The sequence below is a fragment of the Phocoena sinus genome, chromosome 19, assembly GCF_008692025.1.
Source record: "Phocoena sinus isolate mPhoSin1 chromosome 19, mPhoSin1.pri, whole genome shotgun sequence".
NCBI lineage: Eukaryota > Metazoa > Chordata > Mammalia > Artiodactyla > Phocoenidae > Phocoena > Phocoena sinus.
In genome coordinates, this window is record NC_045781.1 from 19,250,504 (window position 1) to 19,276,729 (window position 26,226).

Genomic DNA, 26,226 nt, shown 5'->3' on the forward strand with positions numbered 1-26,226 from the left:
GTGGGGGATTCGATGGGACAGCGACAGTGACAGTATGGGAAATGAGGCTGCTCCTATTGGCCGGGGGTGGGCGTGAGCTGGGCGACATTACCTGGGAGCAGATCCTAAGTAGTTCTCCATCGCCCTCCCATAGCGTGAGCATCTCACCACTCCCTCAATTCGGCAGTCCAGGCCACTATTCCCAAGAGCGATATTTTACAAGTGAAAGACATGTATTTTTTATTAAATTTTATTGAAGTAGTTGATTTACAATGCTATGTCAATTTCTTCTGTACAGTGAAGTGACTCAGTTACACATACTAACTATACTCTTTTTCATACACTTTTCCATTATGGAATAGCACAGGGAAAAACATGTATTTTTATACCGCACGCCTCCTCAGGACAGGCTAGCGGCCTCACCATGCCCCTCGCCCAAGCAGCCGTGTGCTCTGACCCTGGAGGGGAAGATGGCTTGCCAACCAAAAGGGAGGCCTCTGCATTCTCCAACAGGATGTCTTCCTGAGGGACTGTCAAGGATAATTTTGATGCAAAGTAATTTTGACCTTTCCTGCCACCTTCAGACTGTACCTCGGGTATGTGTGGTCTGGGCTCAGAAGCATTAGAGGACACTCTCTGACCCCTAAATCTGTCATAACGCAAGATTGAGGCTTCAGAGCTTAGGGTCCAAGCCCACTCACTGATTCATTTGCAAACATTTACTAGGCATTGACTATGAGTCAGGCCCGTGCCAGATGTTATGGCCAAGAAGATGAAAAGATAGAACTGCCCTCAAGATACTAGTATTCAGCTGACACAGAAATAAAGGAAGATGGAAGTGAGAAGTATCTTTCCATTACTTTAGTCCCCAAACCCAAATCTCGCTAAAAGTTCCCTTTAATAACCTCATTGTTGGTTTGACTAATGTGTACACACATGACACACCCCATACTCTCTGCAAACCTGCTAATTCCTAGGACCAGAGGCCTCGGGGACCCAGTTTTGAGTCACGATGAGTTAGAACTGGAAAGAAAGGCCTCTGCTGTCTGCACAGCATATTGCCAAGCCTCATTCATTTATTTATTCAACAAATGTTTACTGAGCCCCTACTTTGTCTAGTGCTGTGCTTTGTCCGGGGGATGACAAGACGAAGATGATCTGTCCTGTCCTTAAAACGCTCACACTCAGAAAAGGAGATAGACACAAAAACCATCATGAGAAAACAGTGTGTTCTGTGGCTTTCTGAGGATCACACAGGAAAGAGGGACAGGGATACAGACTGAGGGGATCAAGGGAGACTTCCTGGAGGAGGTGAGGCTCTTATCAAACCTTATGATAATCGCCTCGTTAATGTACCTGAAGTTCTCTCACTCCACTTGAGTCAATGTCAGTGGGTTTTGCTTGACATCCTCAGCCTTCCATACTGATTCCGTGAGATTTGAGGAAGGGAGATGTCTGCAGGGCGTGGAATGAAGAGCATTTCAGCAAAAAAATGTGCAGGAAAATATATGTAAGTAGAGACTCAGAGGCAGAGAAAGCGAATTTGCTCAGGATAGAGGTGGGGAGAGCACTCTGGGGTCAGGAGTAGATGTCAGGCTCCTATAGGCAGACACCCTGGGTTTGGTCAGCGCCAGCACATTGTCTCAAATCTCTTTGGCTCTGCGCAGTGGAACGTCCCTCCCAGGCCAACCAGTTCTCAGGGGAGTTCTGCCTGGCCCATCCCCACTTCTCCCAGAGACATCCGTGGCGTAAGCCATGTCTGAACAGGAGGCATTGCATCTGTCCTTCCCAAGGACCAAGGGTGTTGTACGTTTCCGAGGGAGGAGTGTGGCTTCTCCCAAGCTGACTCCCGGGCTTTCACGCTCACCTGCTCGTTTGATTTGTTCTCTAGTTCCTTCTCTGAGCACACTTCCCTCCTCTGAAACACACCAAGAGGGCCACTTTTGGAAAACAAGCCGGAGCTTCCCATCACCCCATCATCGGTCAGTGCCCACCTTCCCTGCAAACCCCGGGGCCCGCCCAGCCTTGCCTTCTCCACCTCTTTTCGCAGGTTTCGAGATTTCAAACATGAGTAAAACAGGTATCTCTCCCAAGACCGCTTCTACGTATGTGGCAGGGATCTTTTTTTAATAAGGGCTTGCAAAAGCAACCTCTACTTCCGAGCTTTGCAAAATGCTGCTCTATAAAAAGTTAGGAGCCTCCTTGCAGCAAGCCTCGTTACCTCCCCGCACCACCCGCTTCCTGTTCATTCCGTGATTAAACACTTTGCCCCCAACTACACAAGATAGGAGATGGGAGTGAAGGAACCCTGCATGCAGCCGTGGGTGTTCAGGAAGAGGATTCTTTTCTTTTCCTCCTCCTTCTCCTCACAAATAGGAGATTTACAGTAATTAATGCCATTTAGTTTAATCTGTAAATGTTTGAGGAAGTGATGCTATTTGTTTTAAGTACTACTCTCAGCGAGAAAATGCAGAGTCCCCTCCAATTTCTGACTTCATGCTCAAGAGCTAATGAACTGAGTTCTTCGTAAACATTGGCAAAAGATGCAAATGAACAGATAGAGACTCCAAATGCAGAGGGACACATGAGAAGGAGCTAATTTTACACAATTGACTCGGTAACCTTTCTGGATCAGTGGAATTAGAGACTGATTAATTAGCCATGATTAGCATTTATTGGAGCTTCTGACACTGGTGCATTGTTTGCTGTTGCTGTGTCTTTCTTTCCTTTTCTCTTTCTCCTTCTTTCCTGCTTTTCTCCCCTCTTGTTTCGTCTCCTGGGGTTAACAGCTTCTAATCCATTTAACTGCCAGTCTATCATCCTGGATGGGTCAGAGCTAGTCTTTATGGACTTTTAAAATTAACACTAGACAGTTCTCCTGTGACATGCCCTTGCTTCTCGCTGCCGCACTTGGCTGTTTAATTGTAGAGGTGGCCTCTTGTGGTCGCATGCTCCCAATGTTTAGCAAGGGTTGGAAATATGGATGTTAGGAGAAAAACTGGCAGATGGCTGACAAGGCATTTTTACTCATAACACACCAGTAAAACTTTAACTCAGAAGATTTAGTGCGAGAGCGTTCCAGCCAGCAAGCTGCAGCCATATGCAGATTTTTTTCAAACTTCTAAACTGATGGCTTTGCAAAGTGTGCATAAGCAGCCTTTATTGATTATGATGTTAAAAATTGAAAGCGTCAGTATCATTTAGCTCGAGACAGTTTTAAAGGAAAAATGAACATTCGTTTTCATTATGAACTACGAAAAGGCCAGGGGCTGGTGAGGTCCACATTCATTATTTCTTCAATTCCAGAGAGGAATTCTCTCAACTTGGTGTCTCTTCCAAAAAAAAAAAAAAAAAAAAAAAAAACAAAGAAAAAACTGTGTGCACTTGAAGGATATGAATCAAACCACAGTTCACTTATTCAAGGTGAGGTTACAGGCAGCTCACAAGAGCGACTTGTTGGCTAATTTGGGGGGCACACCCCCTGGGCTGCTTCTTGGCACATTGGGGATGGTATTTATACTGGGCTCAATGTGTATTGATCTTACTCAAAACTATGCTAAATAACTCTAAGGATCTGGCAGGAAACCACAAAACTAGGGCAGGCCAGCACAGGGCCTCTGGCACTGGCCCTAATTCATCCCACGGACAAGGACAGCTCACCTGGAGAAGCCAATCGGCCTTAACCTCCAAGACATCTTTTGCTTTTTTGTCGAGGAGGAAGCTGTGTTTGGGGCTGGGCACGCCAACAACATGGTTATTCATCCCTCTGAGGACGGTTCAACGCCAGACAATGTGACATTCCATCCTCTCTTGATTTAATGTTAAAAATGCCCGAAGGCCTTCGTTTCCATTACTGTACAGCTTAATGGCTTAATATTTGTTCCTCAAAATGGGATACGCTTTGCTATGTTAGAGAGCAAAACAACAGCAATAATGAGAGAATAAGACTTAAGGAAGATACTCTCCTTTGCCCAAGCCACTGAGGGAAGGTCTACCTAAGCCCCACCCCTTTCTATCTGCAGATACTGGAGAAATCATGGCCTGGGAGGAGGATGCTGAAGCAGAAGAAATTCCATGCAGAGACGATGAAAGAGGCTCAGAAACTTGACTAATGTGGGCGGAATGGAGCCACCATTCCCAGCAGAGACACTAACTCACAGCTTGACGAGATGCTACTGAATTCTAATATTGTTCCGGCTCAGTCTTTGTGTTGGAAGCTGTGATGAGCTGTGTTACCTCATCTTTGCAGCCAGCTTAGTATCTCCATTTTACAGATGGAAGTGTTTATTTTTACGAGCACTGGGCTATTGGATTGCCATTGGCAAGTAACTTGCCCGAAGACTCCCAGTTAGCAAGGGGAGAGATGCTCCTGAGGGCTGCCCTCCTTCTGGGAAGACGGGAGGCGTGGCCACACTGGATAGAAGACATGCCTGCTTCTGTCACCAGCTTCCCCCCCACTCCTTAAAGGCACAAATGTGCCTGCTTCTTTGTTCCCTCTCTTCAGGCCTGAGGTTAAAGGACCTGTCTTTGCCAGAGACGCTGAAGATATAAGGTGTGTGGATTTAGGTGTCATGCCTTCAGCCAGGATGTCAGAGTTCTCCAAGTGCTGAGAGATTAAACACAGACTCTTTTCAGGATAAGCAGGGTCGCATCTGCTCTGAAGAAAAATGATGCTGGCTTATGAGTTTTCGGGGACCGCAGGATGAGTATTAAATATTTGGGTACCTGAAGCAGAAAGAGTCGTGGTTACGGCTGGAACAATCCTTCCCCTATCACAGGACAATTGCCTCCTGGGAAACCTCAGGTAAATCCGTTACTCCAAAGCTAGGGAGCATCGTAGGGACATTTTACAAGTTTAATTACCAGATAGTTTAATAGAGAGTCCTTACCCAGTGCCCTGACAAGTGATGAAGTAACTGGGCCAGGATCGGCCAGATTTTCTTCTCTGTAGGATGGGGCTACTGGATTGCCAGTGAGTGAGGGCTGCTGAGAAACTGGCTCCATTCCCGGCTTGGGGCATGAAGGCAGGGTAAACATGTGTACAATCACCGAGGCATAGCGCTGAAATCTCTTGTAGAAAATTATTTTGGAGAGTAGCAGGATTATGCACTCCAGCAAGAGCAGCATTTTTGTTCTGTCTTCTTGGGTCCCTCGCAGAGCCGGTGTGGCCAGGAAGAAAAACCATCATTCTAATGTCTACGTCTGCCAGGGCTGAGTTAGTGGCATCAAAGGACAAAACTCGGACTTTTCTCTGGGCTCCAAACACTAAGTTGCGACCATTCTCATTTATGTCCAGTTTGGGATCCAGAAAGTTCTCCAGCTTGAGGGTTGGCAGGAAAACCAGGAGGAACCAGAAGGACCATGTGGTATTGACAAGTCCCTTAACTCCTAGACAGCTCCAGGCACCTCTGTGGTGGGATGGCATATCCTTATTGGTCCAAAATTGGCATTAACTAATGCTCATTGGATGGTGAATTATAACAGAAACTCTGTTAATGTGTGGGAGAGCCACATGAATATCAAACAAATTTATTATGATCGGTGCTATTACAGTGAATACCAAATGAGTTCATAATGATGGAACAATGAAAGTGTTACCGATAGGTTTTATTTCTGTAACAAATCCTCCATGTAAAAGCCCCTCCTGTAGTGTTAATTCTAATATAAGTTTGCATTTGAATATTAGCCTCATCAAGTAAATTATGTTTTTCAGTAGCCCACACAATAACACTCAGGGTAGCGTTTTATTCTGTTTGGCTTTCTTGCCATTGGGACAAGCTCCCCGACCCCACAATTTCCAATCTGCCTTAGAGTTTGATGACTGCTCTGAAGGGGTCACATTTTCCTTTGAGTGTCCAATCATTAGAAATTCATTTAGCATCCCATATAATAGCACTAATGCAATAGGACAGGATGAGTACGAAATTCATCTTGCGTTCATCTAGATGTAATATGTACTTCTGAAAGAGTTCCACTCTGATTCAGCTTGAGTGTAGCCCTAGTTAATGGACAGTTTAAAAATAAAGCATTCCTAGTAGATGAAGGCTCCATTTCTCTTGATGGACATTTGGAATTTTGTGGAGTCACAATTATAATGTCAAAAGGGTTTTTCCAGCTCAGTCTAAAGTCATTCAGAGTGTGGACGCCAGTGCTCCTGTGGGCCCAGGCTTAGGAGGGAGACGCAATTGATCTGAAATGTATTGATAGCATGAAGGCAAGCTGATGTGTATGGAGAGTTTGCTGTACTCCTGATTCCATGATAAATGCCAAGGTAGGTTATCACTTTGTCAGATAGGTATGTACCATTCATAGCTTGATTTACAGCTACGAAGGTTCAGTAACTTATTTGGTGTCTTGCAGGTAACACATGGCAGAGACAGGAGTCAAGCCTGTAAGTCCTATCCGCTCTCAAGAGCTGCCTCTCACAACTGTAGATTTCTTCCCGGAGTCCAGCCAGGTTTAGGCTCTCTAAAAGTATTTGAATGAATGCACCTTTGAAAGGATCCCTCTTGGCCAAAGCAATGGGAAAATTCTGCAGAGAATTAAGTAATATTTCAAGCTCAGGCTTGTGTATATGTATTAGCTATTGCCTGGGATCAAATGTTGGAGTCCAGAGAATAACAAGGCTTACATTTCTCTGCATCCCCCTGCATCCCAGTCCCCTGTGCCACCTACTCACCCACATTTACAGGTGAAGAAGAAACTCCAATGCGCCAGAGCAGGGCGCCAGATAATCCTGTCAGACCCTTTGCATCAGGCGTCCGTTCCCACTAGGTGGTCAGCACAGAAAGCAAGCCCAGTCATTTCCTGTCATTTCTGGGAGGCACACCCAAGTGCCTTGTGAAAGACTGAGCATCTTCTTAGCAAAATCCTCATTAAAATGCACTTAGATCCCCTTCGATAGAAACATGTATACCTGTTCAGTGCACCCTCAGAGCCCTCTGAATGGAGCACACATGCATACACACATGCACACTCCACACACACACACACACACACACACACACACACACACCATCTTAAACTGCAACGCAAACTGGCTGATTCCCAGGTTTACAGTTAGTTCTCTATCAAGAATTAATGCAATATCATGCACACACCATTACTGAAAAATTCTACGCTGTTTTTTGCCAAGTGTTCCTATATAACAGTTTTATCACAAGTCTGACAGCCTCCATAAAAATTCCAGGCGTTCTATATCAACAGCCCTCTTTGTACTAAGTTATTAAACATTAAATTTTTATTCGTCATTTGTATTCTGTTATGCAAAATAAGCTCCTTGATAAGATGTGTCTTCTTAATTGGGCCCTTGATGCTTCTTGGATCGGAGCTGTCAGATTAGCTGGAAGAAGAGGCACTGCGTTGAGCCAGCTTGCTACCAGGAGACCAATAGCTTTGTAACAACGATATTAAGTTAGAGAGGCCAAATGGAGGGCAGCGCCAGGCTCAGGTGAGGGTTTGCATCTGTGCATGTCTTATGCTCAGGCACTTTTCTCCTGGCATCAGCAGGGCTGATGGAAATAGATTTGTTTGTTGTTTACAGCATGCAGCTGTGGGCAATGCTGCATGGGAGTTGTATAAGATTGAAGCAAATTTGTACTGAGACTAAAATATTGAGCTTTGCTCCCGTCAGCAGTCTCTGGAATCTTATTGTCGAAAACTTTATCTAGTTGTAACCTTCCCCAGGGTGATTTTCATTTGCAGCTGCCCCGTTCTGTCTCTCATCTCCCGTCCCCCACTGCCACCGCCGCATTAGTACTTAGCGGGAGCCAGCCAGGCCGGCCGGAGCGCAGCTCCTTCCTGACGGGGCCACACACGAGGGCCTGGCGACAGGGCGGCCATTTTCTCCGCCCAGCCCTGCCCGTGGCCGTCCAGCGCCACAGACACACATCCCATCGGCTGCCTGGCTCTGCTGTTACTCTGTGCGCGGGCTCTGCTGGCTTCCCAGCCTGGCCTGGGCTGCCCAAGACCCGGCAGATCTTTGAGCGGGGAGAAAGCAGCTGACAGTGAATGATTTGTTTTGTTTGTGAGCCCATTTGTGTACCTTTCCTGAGATATTTTTAACCTTACCGTGTGAGGCCTGTTTGGGTTACTGCAAGTTTCTCTTGGTCCTCAGACACCACTGAGAGGAAAGGAAAAGAGAAAAGGAAAAACTTTCCAGGGACCCTGGGGTGATATCAGTTACTCAGTGGGGATACATGCATGGTTAGGCCCAGCGGACCAGGTGGCTGAGTTGAACGAATTTGCCCTGGTGAAGCTGTCTGTGTCTTTAAAAAGCAGTGTGTCTGTGTCTGTGTGTCTGTGTGTGTGTATGTCTGTGTGTGTCTGTGCATCTGTATCTGTGTGTTTGTGTATCTGTGTCTGTGTATCTGTGTGTGTCTGTGTGTCTGCGTGTGTATCTGTGTGTGTGTGTGTCTGTGTGTTTGTGAGTGTGTGTGGCTATGTGTGTTTATGTCTGTGTATATCTGTGTGTGTCTGTGGGTGTCTGTATGTGTGTGTGTCTGTGTATCTGCGTCTGTGAGTGTGTCTGTGTATGTCTGTCTGTGAGTGTATGTTTGGGTCTGTGTATCTGCGTCTGTGTGTGTGTGTCTGTGTATCTGTATGTCTATGTGTATGGATACGTGTTTGTTTTCTGTGCATCTGTGTGTGCCTGTGTGTCTACGTGTGTGTGTGTGTGTGTGTGTGTGTGTGTGTGTGTGTGGCAGGTGTGGGGAAGGACATTGGGTTTCTGAGACACAGAATACAGCTCTCCTGTCTTCTGCAGCTACTGACCATTGTATTCAGGATGCATTTGGCTGTTGGCATGAGGTTGGAGAAGGGAGTGTGGTAAACCCTCTCTGACCTACTCTGAACCTCCTTGGCCTGACAAGAAAGAACCCCTCTGGGCCAAATATGCCTCCTGGCTGCAGAACCTCAGCCATCTCTACTTCCCAGACCAGCAGGAGGGCCTCTGCTCCATCCTCATGGAGACAAAGATGCCAGAAGGGAATAGGATGAGGGCCCCCAGATCCCCAGCTGGTGGCCAGGGCTCCCTGGAGTAGGACCTTCTCCCCAGGGTGGCTTCACCTTCTGGGTCATCCCATGCTGATGTGTCCATGGGGCCTGGAGTTTGGCTGGAGCACTAATGGGATTTTGATCTTTTCAGTCAAGCAGCTTTACTTGGAGCACGTGGTCCAGGTTTTCTGCTTCAGCAGTCCTTGGTTTTGGTCTCCTGGAGGACCTTCTCTGGTGAGGAGGGGCAGATCCACACTGTGGGGGCAGGGGTTGTGTCTTTGCACCTGTCAGATGGCGCCTGGGGACTTAGAGAGAGACCAGGTAAGTGGAGAGGTGGTCAGGTGCCTGGAAAGATGTGCAGGTGTAGCCTTCACCTGTTTGAACAGACCTTCATCCCAATTTCCTTTCGTCTGGCTAAGGAACCAGTGGGTCACCCTCAAAATCTCTGTGGTGAGAATAGAATTATTAGCTATGCCAGTATTTGCCATTATATAAGTCATGCTTCTCTGAAGCTTCAAGAGACAGAATTTCAACTCAAACTTGTTTAACCTAACAAATAAATAAAAATGTATCCTCTGCCAATGTCAAATCTAGGAGTGGGGGAGCCAGCTTCAGACATGGCTGAAGTTAGGTGCCAAATGATGCCATTAGAACCCTTTCCCCAACTCTTTGATCTTTGTAGCCCCATGTTAACATCACCCATAGGCAGGCTCTCTCCAAGCAGTGCCGGGATGACCGCCAGCTTACATTCTACCTGCTTAGAAATCCTAGCGGAAACAGCATACCTCACTCATGAAAGCCAAAGTTACAGGGCTGATTCCCATTGGCTCAATTTGGATTATAGCCCATCCTGAACCAACCACTGTGACTGGGGGATGAAGCACTTTCAAAAGTGTCTGTTAACTGGATTTGCTGTGGTGATATTTTGCAATATGTACAAAACATCAAATCATTATGTTTTACTCCTGAAACTGATACAATGTTATATGTCAATTATATCTCAAAAAATTTTTTAAGTGGTTAAAACTGGCTCACGTGTCTAGAACTCAGGTGAAGGATCAGGCCCAGCATGGATTGAGAATAGAGAAGGATTGGTTCATCAACAATGTGAAGAGGAAGAAAGAGGAGAAATGTAGGAAGAACTGTCACTGCAGGCTTTGAGGGGAAGGCCCAGCCCTTCTGGCTGTGGTCCAAGCCTCTCTAGCCAAGCCGGCCATGGTGCCCAGACACTCTGAGAGGCAGGCCCACCACAGTGCTTGCTGACTCCCGTATGTGCTATGTGCCTCTAGACCTTTGGGTCCTTGTTCTTACAGATCCATCTGTAAGTAAAGTCTGCTCACCCATGACCCCTACTCCCATCTAGTTCAAGCCTGGCAGAAAGTCCTGCCCGTCCCTTGAGGCCCAACTCAGTGTGCTCTCTGAATATATTCTCCTACCCTTGTCCCCCCATTCATCACCCTATGCTCTGCATTCCCATGTTCATGATAATGTCACTCTCAGCCCAATGTCACTCTCTTTCCCCCTGTATGCTGAAGATCCCTGGAAGGCTTAATTCCCTTGACATGGAGCATCTGACATGGTGAACATTCAGACCAGTGGCTCAGGGTTCAGAGAGGTGAGTTCAAACCATCCAGCACTGAGAGCTCTAAGCTCACAGCCCAAGTGGAAGGGAGATAGGAGAGAGAAGACCTGTAAAAGATTAAAATTCCAATGTTAGGATCAAGTGCCCTCCACTTGTAGCCTCTCGGATAACATAACGAGATCTAAGTAGTTATAACTGTATACTACAGGGAACTCTACTCAATACTTTGTAGTGATCTATATGGGAAAAGAATCTAAAAAAGAGTGGATACATGTATATGTATAACTGACTCACTTTGCTATACACCTGAAACTAACACAACATTGAACTCAACTGTACTCCAATAAAAATTAATTTTAAAAAAATCTAAGTAGTGATAATATCTATAAAATTAAGGCCCCCACTGTCACCGAGGACAAAGAGATTTAGTGGTCTGATTTAGCTCCCAAAAGGACCCAAGATTCACTGGGGAAATGCTGAGGCCCCCAGCCCTCTTGTCTCCCCACACACAGGCTATGAGAATGATGAAAGACAGACATTATATACATTCTAAATACATATAGGTTAATGAAAAGATCACCATTTTCTGGCGATCCATAATTCTCCTGAGATAAAAGACTCCTTCCTGGACATTCAAGAGCCAGTAGCCACTTGGACCAGAGTGGCCTTGGTTTCAGCTCCTGGCTGTGTTTTGACATTTCAAATTTGTAGAGGTCATGTGTGCAGTAGGAATGGCTGGCTAGAACACTGATGATAATATTCCTGGCAGGCTCAGGCGCTGGAAATTCCGGTTTCAAGATATCTCATTATCTGCAGGTGCCATAATGGGAAGCTGAAGGCAGAGCTGTCAATCACAGAGGAACATTTGGAAACACAGCCACCTCACGAAAGTTTTCCCTGACTTACCCCCTCTGCTCTACGAATGAGGGAAGGAATCTCAAAGAAAACATCTTGCAAGCAGTCCAGCAGCATCAAGTGAAACACTGGTGGGCTTGGCCATCTGATGTATACGGTGCCCGCAAACCACAGGCCATGCGAAGAGCCCCATAGAGTGCCTGCCTTTCTCCAGAACCGAGCTTCAGGAAGGCGTCCCTGTCTGCAGAGGTGGTGTGGGGTCCTCTGCCTCCTTATCGTTGGAGTTTCACAGTGAGACCACACCATGGAGTTACAGCCACACACCGGCCACCGGACCTAGATGCTGTTCTGGGTTCTCTGCAAACTAGCCCAAATGGCTCCTGGCAGAGCTTGGCAGGTGAGGGATGGAGGCATGGTAAAAACCCAGGAAGGTTCCATCTACACATGCAGAAGGTACTGGCAAGGGCAGGGAGTGGGGACTGGAAGGGTAGAGCCATGGCGCTTTCCTTGTTTCGGGAGTTTGGCTTCATGCTTGGGGCTAGGCTTGAGAAAGTCTCAGCAGTTCTCAAAACAAAACTGAACTTGATGCGCTATGATTTATTTGCAAGTAAAACCTGCCTCAAAGTAAATAGTCGAGAATGGAATTAATAAGCAGAGGTTAGTTAGCAAGATTTTACTAACTTCCGTGTTGCTGGCCTCTGCTGGTGACTCCCAGGCACCCTAAGGACAAGACACAGAATTGAGGGTTTTTAGAGCCGGAGCTTCTCACAAGCATCCATGGCCCAAAAGGAATGGAAGAGCTTGTCTCACTTTTGCTCAGTGTTAAGTGGTGCACATGAGAGGAGTCACAGAGCAGACCCCTCTCCAAACAGACGGGAACTACCCAGAGTGCTCAGGGGCAGGTGGGGCCCCTTCTAAAGCCGTAGCTGCTACTCAGCTCCAGCCAGCCTTTTGCCAGGAAGAAATGGTTGGCCAGGTCTGCCAGATTTTCCAAAAAAGTTGGAAATTCAAACTTTTTGTTTCCAATTTTGGCAACGGATTCAGATTTTAAGAACAAAAAAATGAAAATACTTTGGACCTCCCATTTACTACTTCACCAATAAGAACTAAAAGGTAATTCCCAAATGATAGAAACCAAGGCTATCACTAGGTTATCTCTATAATTGGGCAATAATTACATCCCTAATCCTTTAATTTTTCCCTAAGAGAAAGTAACTTCAGTTATAGGAAGGGCTTTCCTTTCATATAGGTTACATACTTTTTATTCCTAATTGAGTGCTTTGTTCATTCATTTATTTATTCAACAAAGAGTTGTTGAGTTTTTAGCTGTGAACCTGAGTTACAGGAGTTTTTAGCTGTGAACCTGAGTTACAGGAGATGCTGCTAGAACAAAGATGGATAAAGCCTTCCTTAAGGACCTCAGAGTCCAGTTGGCAAGAGAGAAGAGGCACGGGAGGGTATTTGCTAGATGAAATGTATGTGCCGAAGGCCACGCCCCCAGGCCTGGTGGGGTGTGGCTGTTTGAGGACTGCCCCTCCGCCCCTTCGGGAAGGTTCCTCTGGCGCTTATAAGGATAGTGTAGGAAGGAGATAACCGCAATGGAAAGTGAACAGACAGTGGTTGTTTATTCACACCATGATGTTCACAGAAGGCTATGGTCACCTACCCTGTGTTTAAGAAATGGTGACTGGGTTTCCGGAATGAGCTATTTAGCCTGCAAAAGATGAGGCTTTGGGAAGGCTTGGGGTGAGGGTGAGGGAATGGAAGGGCTGACCACTTCCCCCTGGGCTGCCATGGTGTGATGGTCAATTTTATGTGCCTCTGGGCTAAGGGTTGCCCAGAAAGCTGGTCAGACATTATTTCTGGGTGTGTCTGTGAGGATGTCTCCAGAAGAGGTTAGCATTTGAATCAGCAGAGGGAGGAAAGATGGTCACCCTCAGCAGTGTGGGTGCGCATCATCCAGTCCATTGAGGGTCCGAAAAGAATGAAAATGTAGAGAAAGGGCCAATCTGCTCTGTCTGCTGGAGCTGTGGCATCCATCTTCTGCTACCCTAGGACACAGACACTCCTCTCTCAGGCTTTCGGTCTCAGACCAAGACTTATACCTTTAGTCCCCCAATTCTTAGGCCTTCAGACTAGAGCTGAATTACATGTGGATTTCCTGGCTCTCAAGTTTACAGACGGTAGACCAGGGGACTTCTCAGCCTCCATAAACATCTGAGCCAATTCTCAGAATAAATCTCCTTGGATGTGTGTGTGTGTGTGTGTGTGTGTGTGTGTGTGTGTGTATGTATGTGTGTACATACATGTGCTTTGATGCGTAAAATAACCAATGAGATTTCTAGCTATTATGGAAATTTTTCATATTCAAATGAGTGAATGATTTAAATAATTTTAATTCACTTCAATTTTAAATTTAAATATTGTAGATATTTGACTGTCCCTGCTGCCTCCCTGCAAAAACAAACAGGTGCTATGCCACATCCCCATGAGATCAAAGGAGAGACGCAAACAACCACGAAGCCTTGGAATCCCTTGGACACCCCAACAGTGTCAAGGGGAAAGGTGCTATTCCCAAGGGTAGCAGCGTGATAGGAGAGGAAGGCATGTCCAGCCCTCCCCTGTTGCTCTGTATTGGACAGTTTTCCTATATGTCAGTCCTTGAAAATAACTTGCCTAGAAGCTCTATTGGTTGTCTCACAATAAGCTGTGAAGAATGTAATTTTATTTTTTTTTAATTAAAACAAAGTTTTTGGTCCTTCCCATCCCCACTCCTCCAGCCGATGATGTCACTGTCTTCTCTTCCTCTTTCCTTTATGTCCAATATTCTTCTCTCCAAGCCTACTTTCCTACTTTGAGAAACTCATTGACACTTGTGGGTTATTTGTTGCTGAGGGTGTTTGCATGTGAGCAAAAGGAAAAGTCCTAGGCTGAAATCAATTCCAGTGGTTGAGTTTTAGTTGGCAGGGGAGGTATTTAAGAGAGTCCTTTAGGATAGGGAAACAGAACAGGGTACTCTCGAAAGCCCTTGAAGTCTCCCCAGGCAGGCAGCTGTCTGGTTGGCTGACACGTCAAGATTTGAGGTCCCAAGAGATGAATATAAGAAGAAACCACTTAATACTTTGGGTTTTATTCTGAAGTTTCTGAAGTTTCAAGAAATTGTCCGTTTACCTCAAACTATACTGTGGTCTTGGATTTATTAACTAACTCTCGCCCAAGAAGAGCCATTCTAGAGATTCCATAGCTGTTGACCTGGGCTTCGAGAAGACCATTTGGCTGAAGCCACAACCATCACACCGCATCCACCCTTTCCTTGCACATCTTCTCCCCTGGCCATCTCCTCACCTCCTACCCACAAACTTGCTTTCAAAGATGGTCTGTTCTGCCCCATTATATCTGGAAAGTTACCCCATGCTAAAGAGAGTGTTTCCACTTTTACTTGATGGTCTTTTTTTCTTCCTTTTTGCCCTTTCAAAAAATGTGATAGAAGTCAGAATGGGTTCTAAGATTGCCTTGAGACCAGCTGCATGTCCTTAGCAAGTTATATAACATCTCTGGACCGCAAATATGAAGATAACAGTAACTAGCCTGGAGGGCCACACCTAAGATCAAGTCCCAAAAGACCCACACGGCATTAAAATGCAAATAATGAAGGTCTCTCCAGCCCTTTCTTCTTTTTTCTTTTCTCCCTTTCTTCCTTCTTTCAAAGAAGAATCAGTAGAGGAAAACCCAATGCCGGCCAGAAATCAGGACCAAATGATCATTTTACACCATGACCCTTAAAGGACCTGAACCAATGTCATTCCTTTATAGGAATGTGAGGCATGCAGCAGCCAGAGCTGGACACAGCCCATTCTCCTGCAGCCTCAGCACCTCCGGCTCCTGAGCTGCCACCTCCTCCCCTCTTTCCTCTTCCCCGGGAGCAGCTGAGCCTCAGAAGGACAGCCTCACGTTCCCGGACTCCAGCTCATGACCAGGAGGGAACACCCTGCATTATGAAAGCCCCACCATAGAGACTGCTGCACATTTTACTTTTAAATGTTGAAATTGATTGATTCTTTCTGACAACATTTTCTTAAAGCCTGTTTTACCCTCCTAATGAATTTGAGCCCTTGCAAAAGGCATGTGATTGACGGCTGACAGGCTGACAGTTTCAAGTTTCTCCGAAGACCTGGGGTTTACAGCAGCCTGTCTGGGCCCAGGTGAGCAAGTGCGAAAGGGGAGGCAAAAATCCAGGGGCTTCCATTTTAGAATATAGCTTCAGCTGGCAGCATGCTTGAGGGTTAGGACCTTTTCCTGTTTATGTTGCCCAAATAATTGCTTCAGTTTTGTGAGGAATTCACAAGCATTTCTTGAGTCTCCAGGATTTGCATGCTGGATGATGACAAGACCCCAAACCACTGGTCCCTACCCTAAAGATGCTCAGTCTTGCCAGGTAACTAAACAAGAGAACACCAGCAACTGAGGATGGTCCTTCTGTAGGGTGGTAATGCCCAGGCTGGGACAGCACGAATGCAGGCTGCGAACAGGAGCTGAGCCTTGAGAGAACAAGATCGTGAGGAGTGAACAATGACAGGGAAAAGCACTTCTCCCTCATCCACACCTTTGCCCAGGTGGACTCCTCAAGTTCAAGTAGTGCAGCTCCTTCACGGTGAGCTTTCTATCACAGTTGTGTTGTCAGGTCTGCAGAGGGACGCTATAGCATCAGGACTCAAACATTACCAGGCTAGAGTATCAAGAAAGTCCTGGAAGGGCACAGCAAAATCTGTGGGACTTATCCAACAGCCAATAGAGAGTCAGTAAGCACTTCTAAAGAAGAGGGTGGTACGTGCCAGCCCATGTTTAGAACACCATCTCTGGTGGTAGCATGGAGGGCCGATTGGAGATGAGATAAACTATAGGCGGGACTGCGGAAGGTCCAGGAGCACCCTGGCTGCTCTGTGAACTTGACATTTACTGGTGTTGGGGATAGGTAGTGAAAGGGAGGGCTCAGAGAAGATGCTCTGGTTTCCTTCTTCCATCAACCAGGTCAGCAGCCAATGAGTTTGGTCCTGGGCATGTTGACTAAAGTGTTGATGGAGTACCCAAGAGGATGCATTCAAAAGAAATCTGAGTTTAGTATTTAAGATCAGGGCTGGAGGTGCTTCAGCTTCTATTAAATAATGAGGTGCATCTGGATGTTTTTGGTTGAATCAGTTACTCAAAATGGAAATACACTAATTCATGTCAAGTACACCCACCCAAACTGGTGTGTGACAACCTGTGTTTAGACTCTAAATTCATAACTCACTCCACTCCCACCCCAGTCTTCCATTCTCCTGCTGGGCCATCATCCAGTTATTTTACCAAGCTGACCAGTCATTCATGTGTGAGCAGGGTGATTCTTTGCTTGGGAGGTGGCTGTTTGCAACATGCAGGTTTCCTATCTGCATTCCCCCGACCCCAGAACACACAGGTATGGGGACCAAGGAGTAGTCCCAGCTCCTACGGTTTGTAGGCACCCTGTCAGGCACTGGATACGAACACACCTCCTAAACGAGAGGTCTGTGATGTTCACCTATGGAAGGATCTGCTGCTTTCCCTACATTTTGGGGTGACTTGTTTGATCAGATGTAGTCAGACAATCCAGTGTCAGTTTTTAATTAACAACTTTTAATTATGCCTTTCATTTGCAGCAATGAAAAAAAAAAAAAAAAACCAGTAACCCACACACTGCCTTAGGTTAGCTCAGGTGACTGAATTGGTATTAAAAAATAAAAAAGGAACTGGCAGGCACCCTGTCTGTGAGTCCTCCAGCAAATACCAAAGCCTTTTTGGAGTCAGCTCTACTCACTCCTGCCACTCCCCAGGCGTCTCTTCCTTCCTGATCGTCGAAGGCTCCTGCCACCTTATCATGGTTTAAAATAGGATGGGGCGAACAGCATCCTCCGCTCCACACTTTGTGCCTTCATGGGATTTCACCCAGAAATACAGGCATAAAAAAACCAGGAAGGTGCCAAAGACCCCTTTCACTTCCCAAGCGGAAATCTGAAGCCGGAGGAGATGGGTGGGAAGGTCCCCACCAAAGTACCCTGATGGGAAAGTGGCCTTCAAAGGACCCCAAAGAAAACTCCGCCAAGATCCTGGGTGGGTCATAGCCTGTCTCCCAGGCAATACTTCAGAGAGTGACATGACAGAGCCAGTAAATTACAGATTCTTCCAGGAATGGTGCCAGAGAACTTGACATTTCACATTCACTCACACATTGGCAGCTGTCACAACGGGTAACAAAATGCAGGCACTACCTACAGCTCAATAGGTAGCCCGTCCCCCAGAATTTAGAAGCACCCATCTTCATCCCTGACAGCCCAGTGGCCAGGGATGTGACTCCAGATGCAATTCTGACGAAACATTACTGCATGCATGTAACAGGAATAGTGTTCTGTGAATGTGTAAGTTGGGCTTAGCATAGAAACTAGAAACAGACGGCTTTGGACCGCCTAGGTTTGGCTTCAGATATTTTTGCATTCTTCTGTGTGAGTTTTCTTACTGCTAAAATAGGGCATTGTCATTGAGGATAATGTAGAAAATTCAGATGAAAGAAACAAAGAAAAAATTGAAAACACCTATAACCTGCTACCAAAATATAATTATTATTTTTTTTGTTTTAAATCTTTTGATTTATTGATATATATACAGTAAGAGATAATATAATATATAATTAATAAATCTATACTACAGTATAGTATAATATTTCATACACACACACACATACACACACACACACACACACTCACACCCCTTCTCCCCTAAGTTTAATGGCACCATCAGTCAGAAGAAGCACCATAGATTCTTTATTGGGAGAGGAGGACACTATGTTAAATGAAAAGAAAAATGTTTTGACTCAGGAATAAGATTTTCATTTATCCATTCCATTTCATCCTGATTTATTCTTCTAAATCACAAAGTTATCAAAATTTGAATCTATGCTTTCTCTTTTTTAAAATTTTTATTAGGGTATAATTGATTTACAATATCGTGTTAGTTTCAGGTGTACGGCAAAGTGAATCATATATATATGTATATATATATATATATATATATATATATATATATATATATACTGAATCTATGCTTCCTTCACATTCAATTACGCTTGGCTATAAGTGGTAATGCCCCACTTCATGGGAGTGTTGTTTTTTCAAAACCCACATTGGTGATCTTGATTTTGATATCTTCAAACATTTTATGATTGACTGCCTATCTTTGAAGTACGTCAAAGTATATTAGGGCTTGCTCTGCATTTCCTATTTGATTAAACTTTTAAATAAACTTCCCCCCACCTTAATTCAGACATGTATTCTTTGAAGACAAGGGTGTTCTCTTGAAAACCAGTTGGAAGCTTTAGGCAGATACATGTTTGGTACTAAAAGAAAGTCCTCCCTGAGTTAGACACCCAGAGCTCTCCTAACTGTGAAATCCCTAAGGACCTGGGGGTTTCTACCACCTGTAATTTCATTGTCAGACATGTGATGGTCCGCCTTTTTTGTCCAGTTAAAACATTGGTTTCACTTCGTATGATAAGTGAAATAAGTCAGACAGAGAAAGATATCACTCATGTGGAATCTAATTTTTTAAAAAAATGATGTAAATGAACTTACTTACAAAACAGAAACAGACTCACAGACTTCGAAAACAAACTTACTGTGACCAAAGGGGAAACGTTTCGGTGGGGGGGATAAATTAGGAACTTGGGATTAACAGACACACACTATTATACATAAAATAGATAACCAACAGGGACCTACTGTATAGCACAGGGACTCTACTCAATATTCTGTAGTAAGCTATATGGAAAAAGGCTCTGAAAAAGAATGGATATATGTGTATGTATAACTGATTCACCATGTTGTACGCCCGAAGCTAACACAACATTGAAAATCAACTGTACTCCAATAAAATTTGAAAAAATAAAGTTAAAAAATTGGTTTCATTCTGATTCCTGGTAGTTTCTTTCTAAAAACATTTTGACTGACAGCCAGGGATCCAATTTTAAGTTATCATTCTCTCTTCATGCTGTCCCAGTGCTAACGACTCCCAGCAGAGGTGAGACTCAGACAAACAGGTACACTTCCATCCAGAGCTGAGTTTGCCTGTGTACACCTGATGACAACCACGTCTCAAGGTACTGACCAGGGGCCAGCTGCTTGCTCTCAGTACTGACTGTAAGAGTCAGAGAGCCCATGTTTGAATCCTGGCTGACCGCTCACTGGCCTGAGATCTTCAGCAACTTTTGACACCAGTTGATGGGGACTCTGTGAGAAACAAAGTCACAATCGCTTAGCCTGGAACCTGGCACAGCACACAGACTCAGCAGGCACTTCCTCTAGCAGCAGCAGTGGTTATTTTGTGATGTACCTGTTCTGGGCTGGTCTTTGTTCCAAATGCTTTACCTGTGTTAACTCATTAAATCCTCACTCCTGTCTGACAAGGCAGGGGCTGATATTATCCACATTCACAGAGGAGGGGACCAGGGTGTGGCAGAGTTAAGTAATTTGCCCTATATTACATAGCTAGCAAGCAGTGAAGCCAGGATTTCGCCAGCTGGTTTGGCTCCAGAGCCCTAAGTACTATGCATACTCTACCTATGCAGAATGTGTGCATTTACATAAATCTGCATTATATATGCGTATATTATGCATCCTCTTCCATCTTCCCCAAGTCTCCACAAGTTCCTATAGCACATTCTTTGTAATGGCAGCAGTACAGCCTACTGTATGCAAAGAGAGAAACTTACTGCTTGATGCTGAGCTGATTTGCAATGTTTCAGTATTATAAACAATGCTCTGGCAAAAGCTTAGTGGCTAAATCTTGACACACACCTATGATTATTTTCTTAGAGCAAATTGTTAGATGTGGGACTGCTGGGTAGGGTGACCATCCATCCTGGTTTGGCTAGGACCAAGGGGTGTCCTGGGAAATGGGACTTCCATTCCTAAACCAGTCAAGCCATGATGATTTTAGGTCACAAGAGATTTTTGCATCTGTTATTTGCAAAAATGTTCTGATGATTGCAACCCCTTAGGCGTAAGGTTGATGTAAAAATGAGGGAGGAAGAGAAGAGGGTCTGTCCAGATGGCCGTTGGGATTACCATGGAGAGTTTGTATGTTTGTGTTCTGAAGGCATTGACTGGGGGCTTGAGGAGGGGATACAATGAAAGCCACAGGGACCGGTGAATACAAGGAGGACTTTGACATCAAGGCACAGTGTCAGAAGAATCAGAACCAGAAGAGGGCAGGGATAGCATCATGGCCGTTTCATGAAGCCAGAGCCAATGTGGCCAAGAACAGGGAAGCATGTTTGAGATGATGTCAAGACCTGTGTCAGTTTTTTTTTTTCTTAAACACCTTTATTGGAGTATAATTGCTTTACAATGATGTGTTCATTTCTGCTTTATAACAAAGTGAATCGGCTATACATATACATATATCCCCATATCTCCTCCCTCCTCCCTCCCTATCCTACCCCTCTAGGTCAGTTTTTTAAGTAACCGAGTGTACTGATCCATGCTGCGCTCGCTTTTTCATCAGTTCATTTCAGCAAATATTTACTGAATGCCTCCTCTGTGCCTAGTAGGCTGATGGTTGCTGGAGGGGCAGAGGAGAATAAGTGTCTCTGAGAAAGTGATTTTCCGAATTTGTGGCACCCTCCTTGCCAGACATGCAGATCCTCATGTAGGCTTCACTTAGTCATTCATTAGACAAATATGCTTCTGGTCCCAGGTGTATGACGGGTTTCAAGGGATGTATAGCCTTTCTCCTGCTAAAAACCTTCTTAGGAGAAAATCTGTTTTCAGCTTTGGGGAAGAAACCCTTTCAAACCTAAGATCATCTTTAAGTATCTCAACTTACTTCAAGATACTTAAAATGCTCCTTTCCTTGTTAAGAAGTTTTCAGAATCAAGGAGCAAGCAGAGAAGAATTTGGGGGCAAGTCCAAGGAAAGCCGAGCCCCACCGTGGGAATAGCCAAATAGCCTCATGGAAGGAAGACCCAGATCTGTTCCTTTCCAGGTCTAAGCAACAGAGGAAGGACACCAGACGAGGAGAGATGTCCAGGTTGCCAGGTTTGGGGAGCGGTGAGCAGCTAGTCAAGGACTAGGCTGATGCCCTGTAACAGTCTGCCCCATTAACGCCCTCCCTAACACTGTGCAGTCGGAGAGCCTACCGAGAGCATGATTTCCAAAGTGTAAATTTCTGACCCTACAGTTGCAGGAAAGGCAATTATTCTGATGAAGCTAATATTTATTAAGCATCCAGCAAGAACCAGGTTGTTTGTTCCAGAAAGATAGTTGGGCAGACACCTGATCTCATTAAGCTCTGCAAAGTGAGTATTAATATGTTAGTCTCTAAAAGTAGTGCTGAAGACTGCCCTACTTGGACCCCACCATAAAGTAATTGCAGTCCAGTCTCAAAGGGCTGGTTCAATTTAGCACATAGCCTTCCCAGCTTCCCTCCAGCCCCGAGACGGGGGGACTCTGCCTGCTTTACTCTGGCCACCAGGAGCCAGTCCAGTGGCCCATCTCATCCTGGTCTCAAACAAGCACAGAGGTTGCTTCTTCTTTACAACTTGTCTACTGTGTGGCAAATCTGAGGGGTGGATCCCCCCATTCCCGCAGAGGGCTGGATGCTAGGGAGAGACTCAGGGACACCTGGGTTCTCCCATCTTCTTGGCATGGACTCTGCCCTATTGAGAACATTAAGCGCACAATCGGGTGAACTTCCTGTTACCGTCAGGTCATAATCAAAAGTGGCTCACAGGACCTGTGTGCAGATACTCCCAGGACAGTTGTGTACACACTGCATCACACCTGTTTGCATTCTTAACACCCTCACACCTTAGACTGCAAGCCTGCTCTGAGCCCCATCTGTGCTCCTGGGTGCCTAGTGAGCCTCCTGAAGGATGTTGCCCACGTGTGCCTGCCCTCAGGGACCTTGGAGGCACATGTCCTCCCAGTCGCTGCAGTCGGAATGCCAAAGGCAGCAGCATCTCTCAAAGCCGCAGAAGTGGCTGGAGACCCGGATCAAGATGTGGAGCTGAGAGCTCCCGTCCAGCTTGGAGCAGGGGCGTGTTAACCATGAGCCTGCTGTCCAGTGTCAGCTGATCCGCTGTCCTGAGAAGTCAGGAAATAATGACGACTCCTAATTATGAACATTTGTTGAGAACTTCATACATGCCACGTTCTGTTCGGGGTTGCATATTAACCCTAAGGGGTAGGGGACCAAGGCTTGCAGAGGCGAAGTCACTTTATCAAGATCTCACGGCTAATGAGGGACAGATCTGAGATGCCAAACCCAGGTGGGTGACCACCGTGCTCTCCTGCCTTTCCTGAACTTCACGAGAGGCCCCCAAATCCCAGCTAATGGCAGACATCTCGAATCACTTAATTTTTTATGTTTCAGAATGAGCTATAAATGGCTGGCATTTGAAAATCAAAATCGACATCATCAGAAGTATAAAAATAATGAGGTGGGTGGGAAATGGCACACTGCGTGTGTGAGCCATTTGCACAACGAAAGGAGGGGCCATTTAGAGCCAACAAAGAAAGGGCTTTTCTCCAGCCCCAGATAGAAAGCCATCTTCAGTGTTAGGGGAAGACAGATTTTAAGTAGTTACACTTATCGTAAGCTTCCTTTTGATTATGGCAAAAAGTTTTCCTTTAACGGGAGACTTTCTTATAAAAGGGAGAAAAGGTAGATAAAATAAGCTCGGCATTCTGGTGCAAATGATCTTTTCAGGAAGCCTGTCCTCGGCCCAGGGCCCGCGCTCTGCTTCTGCACGTTCGCCTGTGTTTCATGGGGCCTTTTACGGAGCAGGGTCTCTGAGGCTGACCATCGAGGCGCGGCTTATTATCTCCCGGAAGCACATGATGCGTTGCAGCGGGTGACTGCATTACGGCAGGCCCCTAAATTGTATTTAGACAAAGAATAATTGAACACTGGACAGAATAACAAATGCCCTGGTCGAGTTTGCTTCATGGGTTTATCGTGTTGTATTAACATGATAGAAATATGAATACTTAAATCTTATCTCAGGTATAGTTTATAACTGCATTAATCATTTAGTGTATTATATATTTTTCATGTCAGTAAGATTGTGAGGAAAAGATTCAATTTTCACAGCACAGTCGGAGAGTGTGTTTTAGATAAGTAGGAGGCCAGGATTAAACCACTGCAACATGGCTTTCAATTGCAGACCTTATAAAGGGAAGGTTAGCATATATCGAGCAATATTAAGCAAGATCCTTCAGGCTTTGGAAAAAAAAAATCAGCAAGCCATTCGATGCCATCACCGTGTTTGCCTGAATCAGATAAACACTTACCGACTTTTTACTTATATGTGATCGGTCCAACTGGGCTGGCAAAGCTGCCGCTCTTCCAGGCCTGATGCTCTGGACTTTGCAGTGTGTGTGCCAACTGCTGGCTTCCTGTGCCCGTCTGGGCAGTGGCTGAGTGGTCTTTTTGATTTGGCGCTTGCTGGAAAGAGCCGTCACTGTCAGACGTGCTCTCCATCTCAAGGGAACGGTTCTTCCAGAAAGGCAGCCCTGGCAAAGACTTTGCGGGGGGGCCGGTGCCTCCGTGTTTCTAAAATAACTGGGTGGGGAGGGAGGCTGCCTCCTTCCCTCTACAGGTGATGGATGACACATGGCTTCCTACCTGGCTAAGTCCTCAAGAGTCATGCCAGCATCACGTTAAATCTCAACAGACATTCTTACTGGAGGACGCACAGTTTTTCAGATTACCAGCTTCCATCCATTCTGATGAGAGGCTAAGATGGGAGAACTTTGCTTTTTGATATAAACTTTCTGAAATTTCAGTTCACCGCAGCTCCCCAGCAATGTCTTTCTAAAAACCCTATCAGAGGTTTGTCACGGTTGGTTGTGTCCTTTAAGCCCTTGTGTTTGCCCAGCAAAGGGAAGCAGAGGTCATGACACAGAGTAAGTTATTTCTCAAAGTTTAGGAAAAAATCAAAACAGCAGGCCGTAGAATAGAAAGGTGAGACGCAAAGACACAAATCACTTCCCAGTCACAAAAATTGCCAAAAAATAGCAGCTTGCAGCTGTGCACAGCAGGGACAGAAAACATTAAACACATGTTAAATAACAAATAGGAGACTTAAATATAGCTAAAAATGGACCTTATTCTGAATAAATCATGCAAGCTGCATCTTAACCACCCTGAGAAATGTAATGGATCATGTGAAATCTGCCAAATTTGTATTTTAAAAAAAATCAATAGCGTGTGCCTCTGCTTTTAAAACGACATGCTGTTCAGTTCGGGGAAGATGTTCTGTGCTCTGTCGTCCCCCACTGCCCCCCAGAAGCCCCCACCCCCCCCCCACCGCCCATAAGACTACAGCTGGATTTAAGAAATTTCACTTTAGTTAAAGACAAGCAAGACATGCATTTGAATAAGTCTATTTTTTTTTTTTGGTGGATAAAAACTATTTAACATTCACTTTGCACTGCCTTAGCATTTCACAAAATTGTTCCCTCTTTCTTTTGAACATGTAAAGGAGTTGGCTCATCTATTCTGAACCATTTTTTGAAAACCGCAGAAGTTCATTTCTCTGATACTTCTCATCCATTTTTAGCCTCCACTAAAACATAGCCATTGCCACTCGGCCAAAGAGGCTTTATCCTCTCTCCTTCACTGTCTGGGGAAGAGGGGGGTGCATTTGCCTTTTATGATGAGAAGGCCAGATAAATCTCCAAGCAGAGTATTCAAATCAATCCTGCTGGCAAGTCTCCTTCTCTTGAAATGTTTGCTGCCTCTATATTTCTGTCTTCAGATTATTTTCAAGTCCTTTGGCTTTCCTTCGTCACGGAGGGCCATATTCTGGTTTATCCCACGTGTGTGTCTCTTCGGAGATTAGTGTACCTTTAATAACGTGAGAGAGGACTTTGATGAGAAACTTCTTAACTCTGCCTTTAGTTTGTCACAATACCACATTTTTGGCTTCAACCGCTACACACACACACACAAATTCACGTGAACGCACATGTATCTATTTCTTGAAGGAAAGGTAGCCCGTGGTCTTGCACTTCCCAAGGCAGTGCAATTACATTGCTGTTTGATGTATTTTTTTGGTCATCAATAATCAGTAACCAGGGAATCTAGCGTGAGGGCTGGGGTACGCTGAGGGGAGCAACCTGAGAAAGCAGAGGCACTCCTTGCCCACCTGCCCTCCGTGTGAACCAGGGGCAGCCTGCACTGACACCAGCCTTTGTGCCTAGCATTTTCTCCCAGAGTTCTATTTTCATTCAGAATATTCATAATACTCTCTTAGCATGAACAGCAAATCCGTGACTTTGAGGGCAAAAATATACATGTGTGTAAAGAGAAGCAGAGGAAAAAAAAAAATTAAGAAACAGGAAGTAAGTCAAGCGCTGCCGGAGAGCATGGAGAGGTATGCTGAGAATCCTCCCGAGGCTGTTCTGCCCCAAGCCGTCCTTTCTCAGCTCATACAGGGAGCATTTCCACCGAGCTGTGCTCAGACAGGGGCTCTCCAAAGTCAGTAATGCTCTGATGTACTGAGAAGTCATAAATATGGAATACAGCACCGCTGCTCCATTTCCTGTATTTCAAGGATATGGGTGGAATTACAGATGGTGGTATAAATAGTGATGAAAAAAGGGAGAAAGAAATGTAAAAAGGAAGGAAGAAAGGAAGTCTGGTAAAAAAGAAGGAAAGAAAGAAACAAAAGAAGGGAAGGAAGAAAGGCAGAAAAGGAAGGAAGGAAGGGAGGGAGGGAGGAAAGAAGAAAGAATTTGATGTTT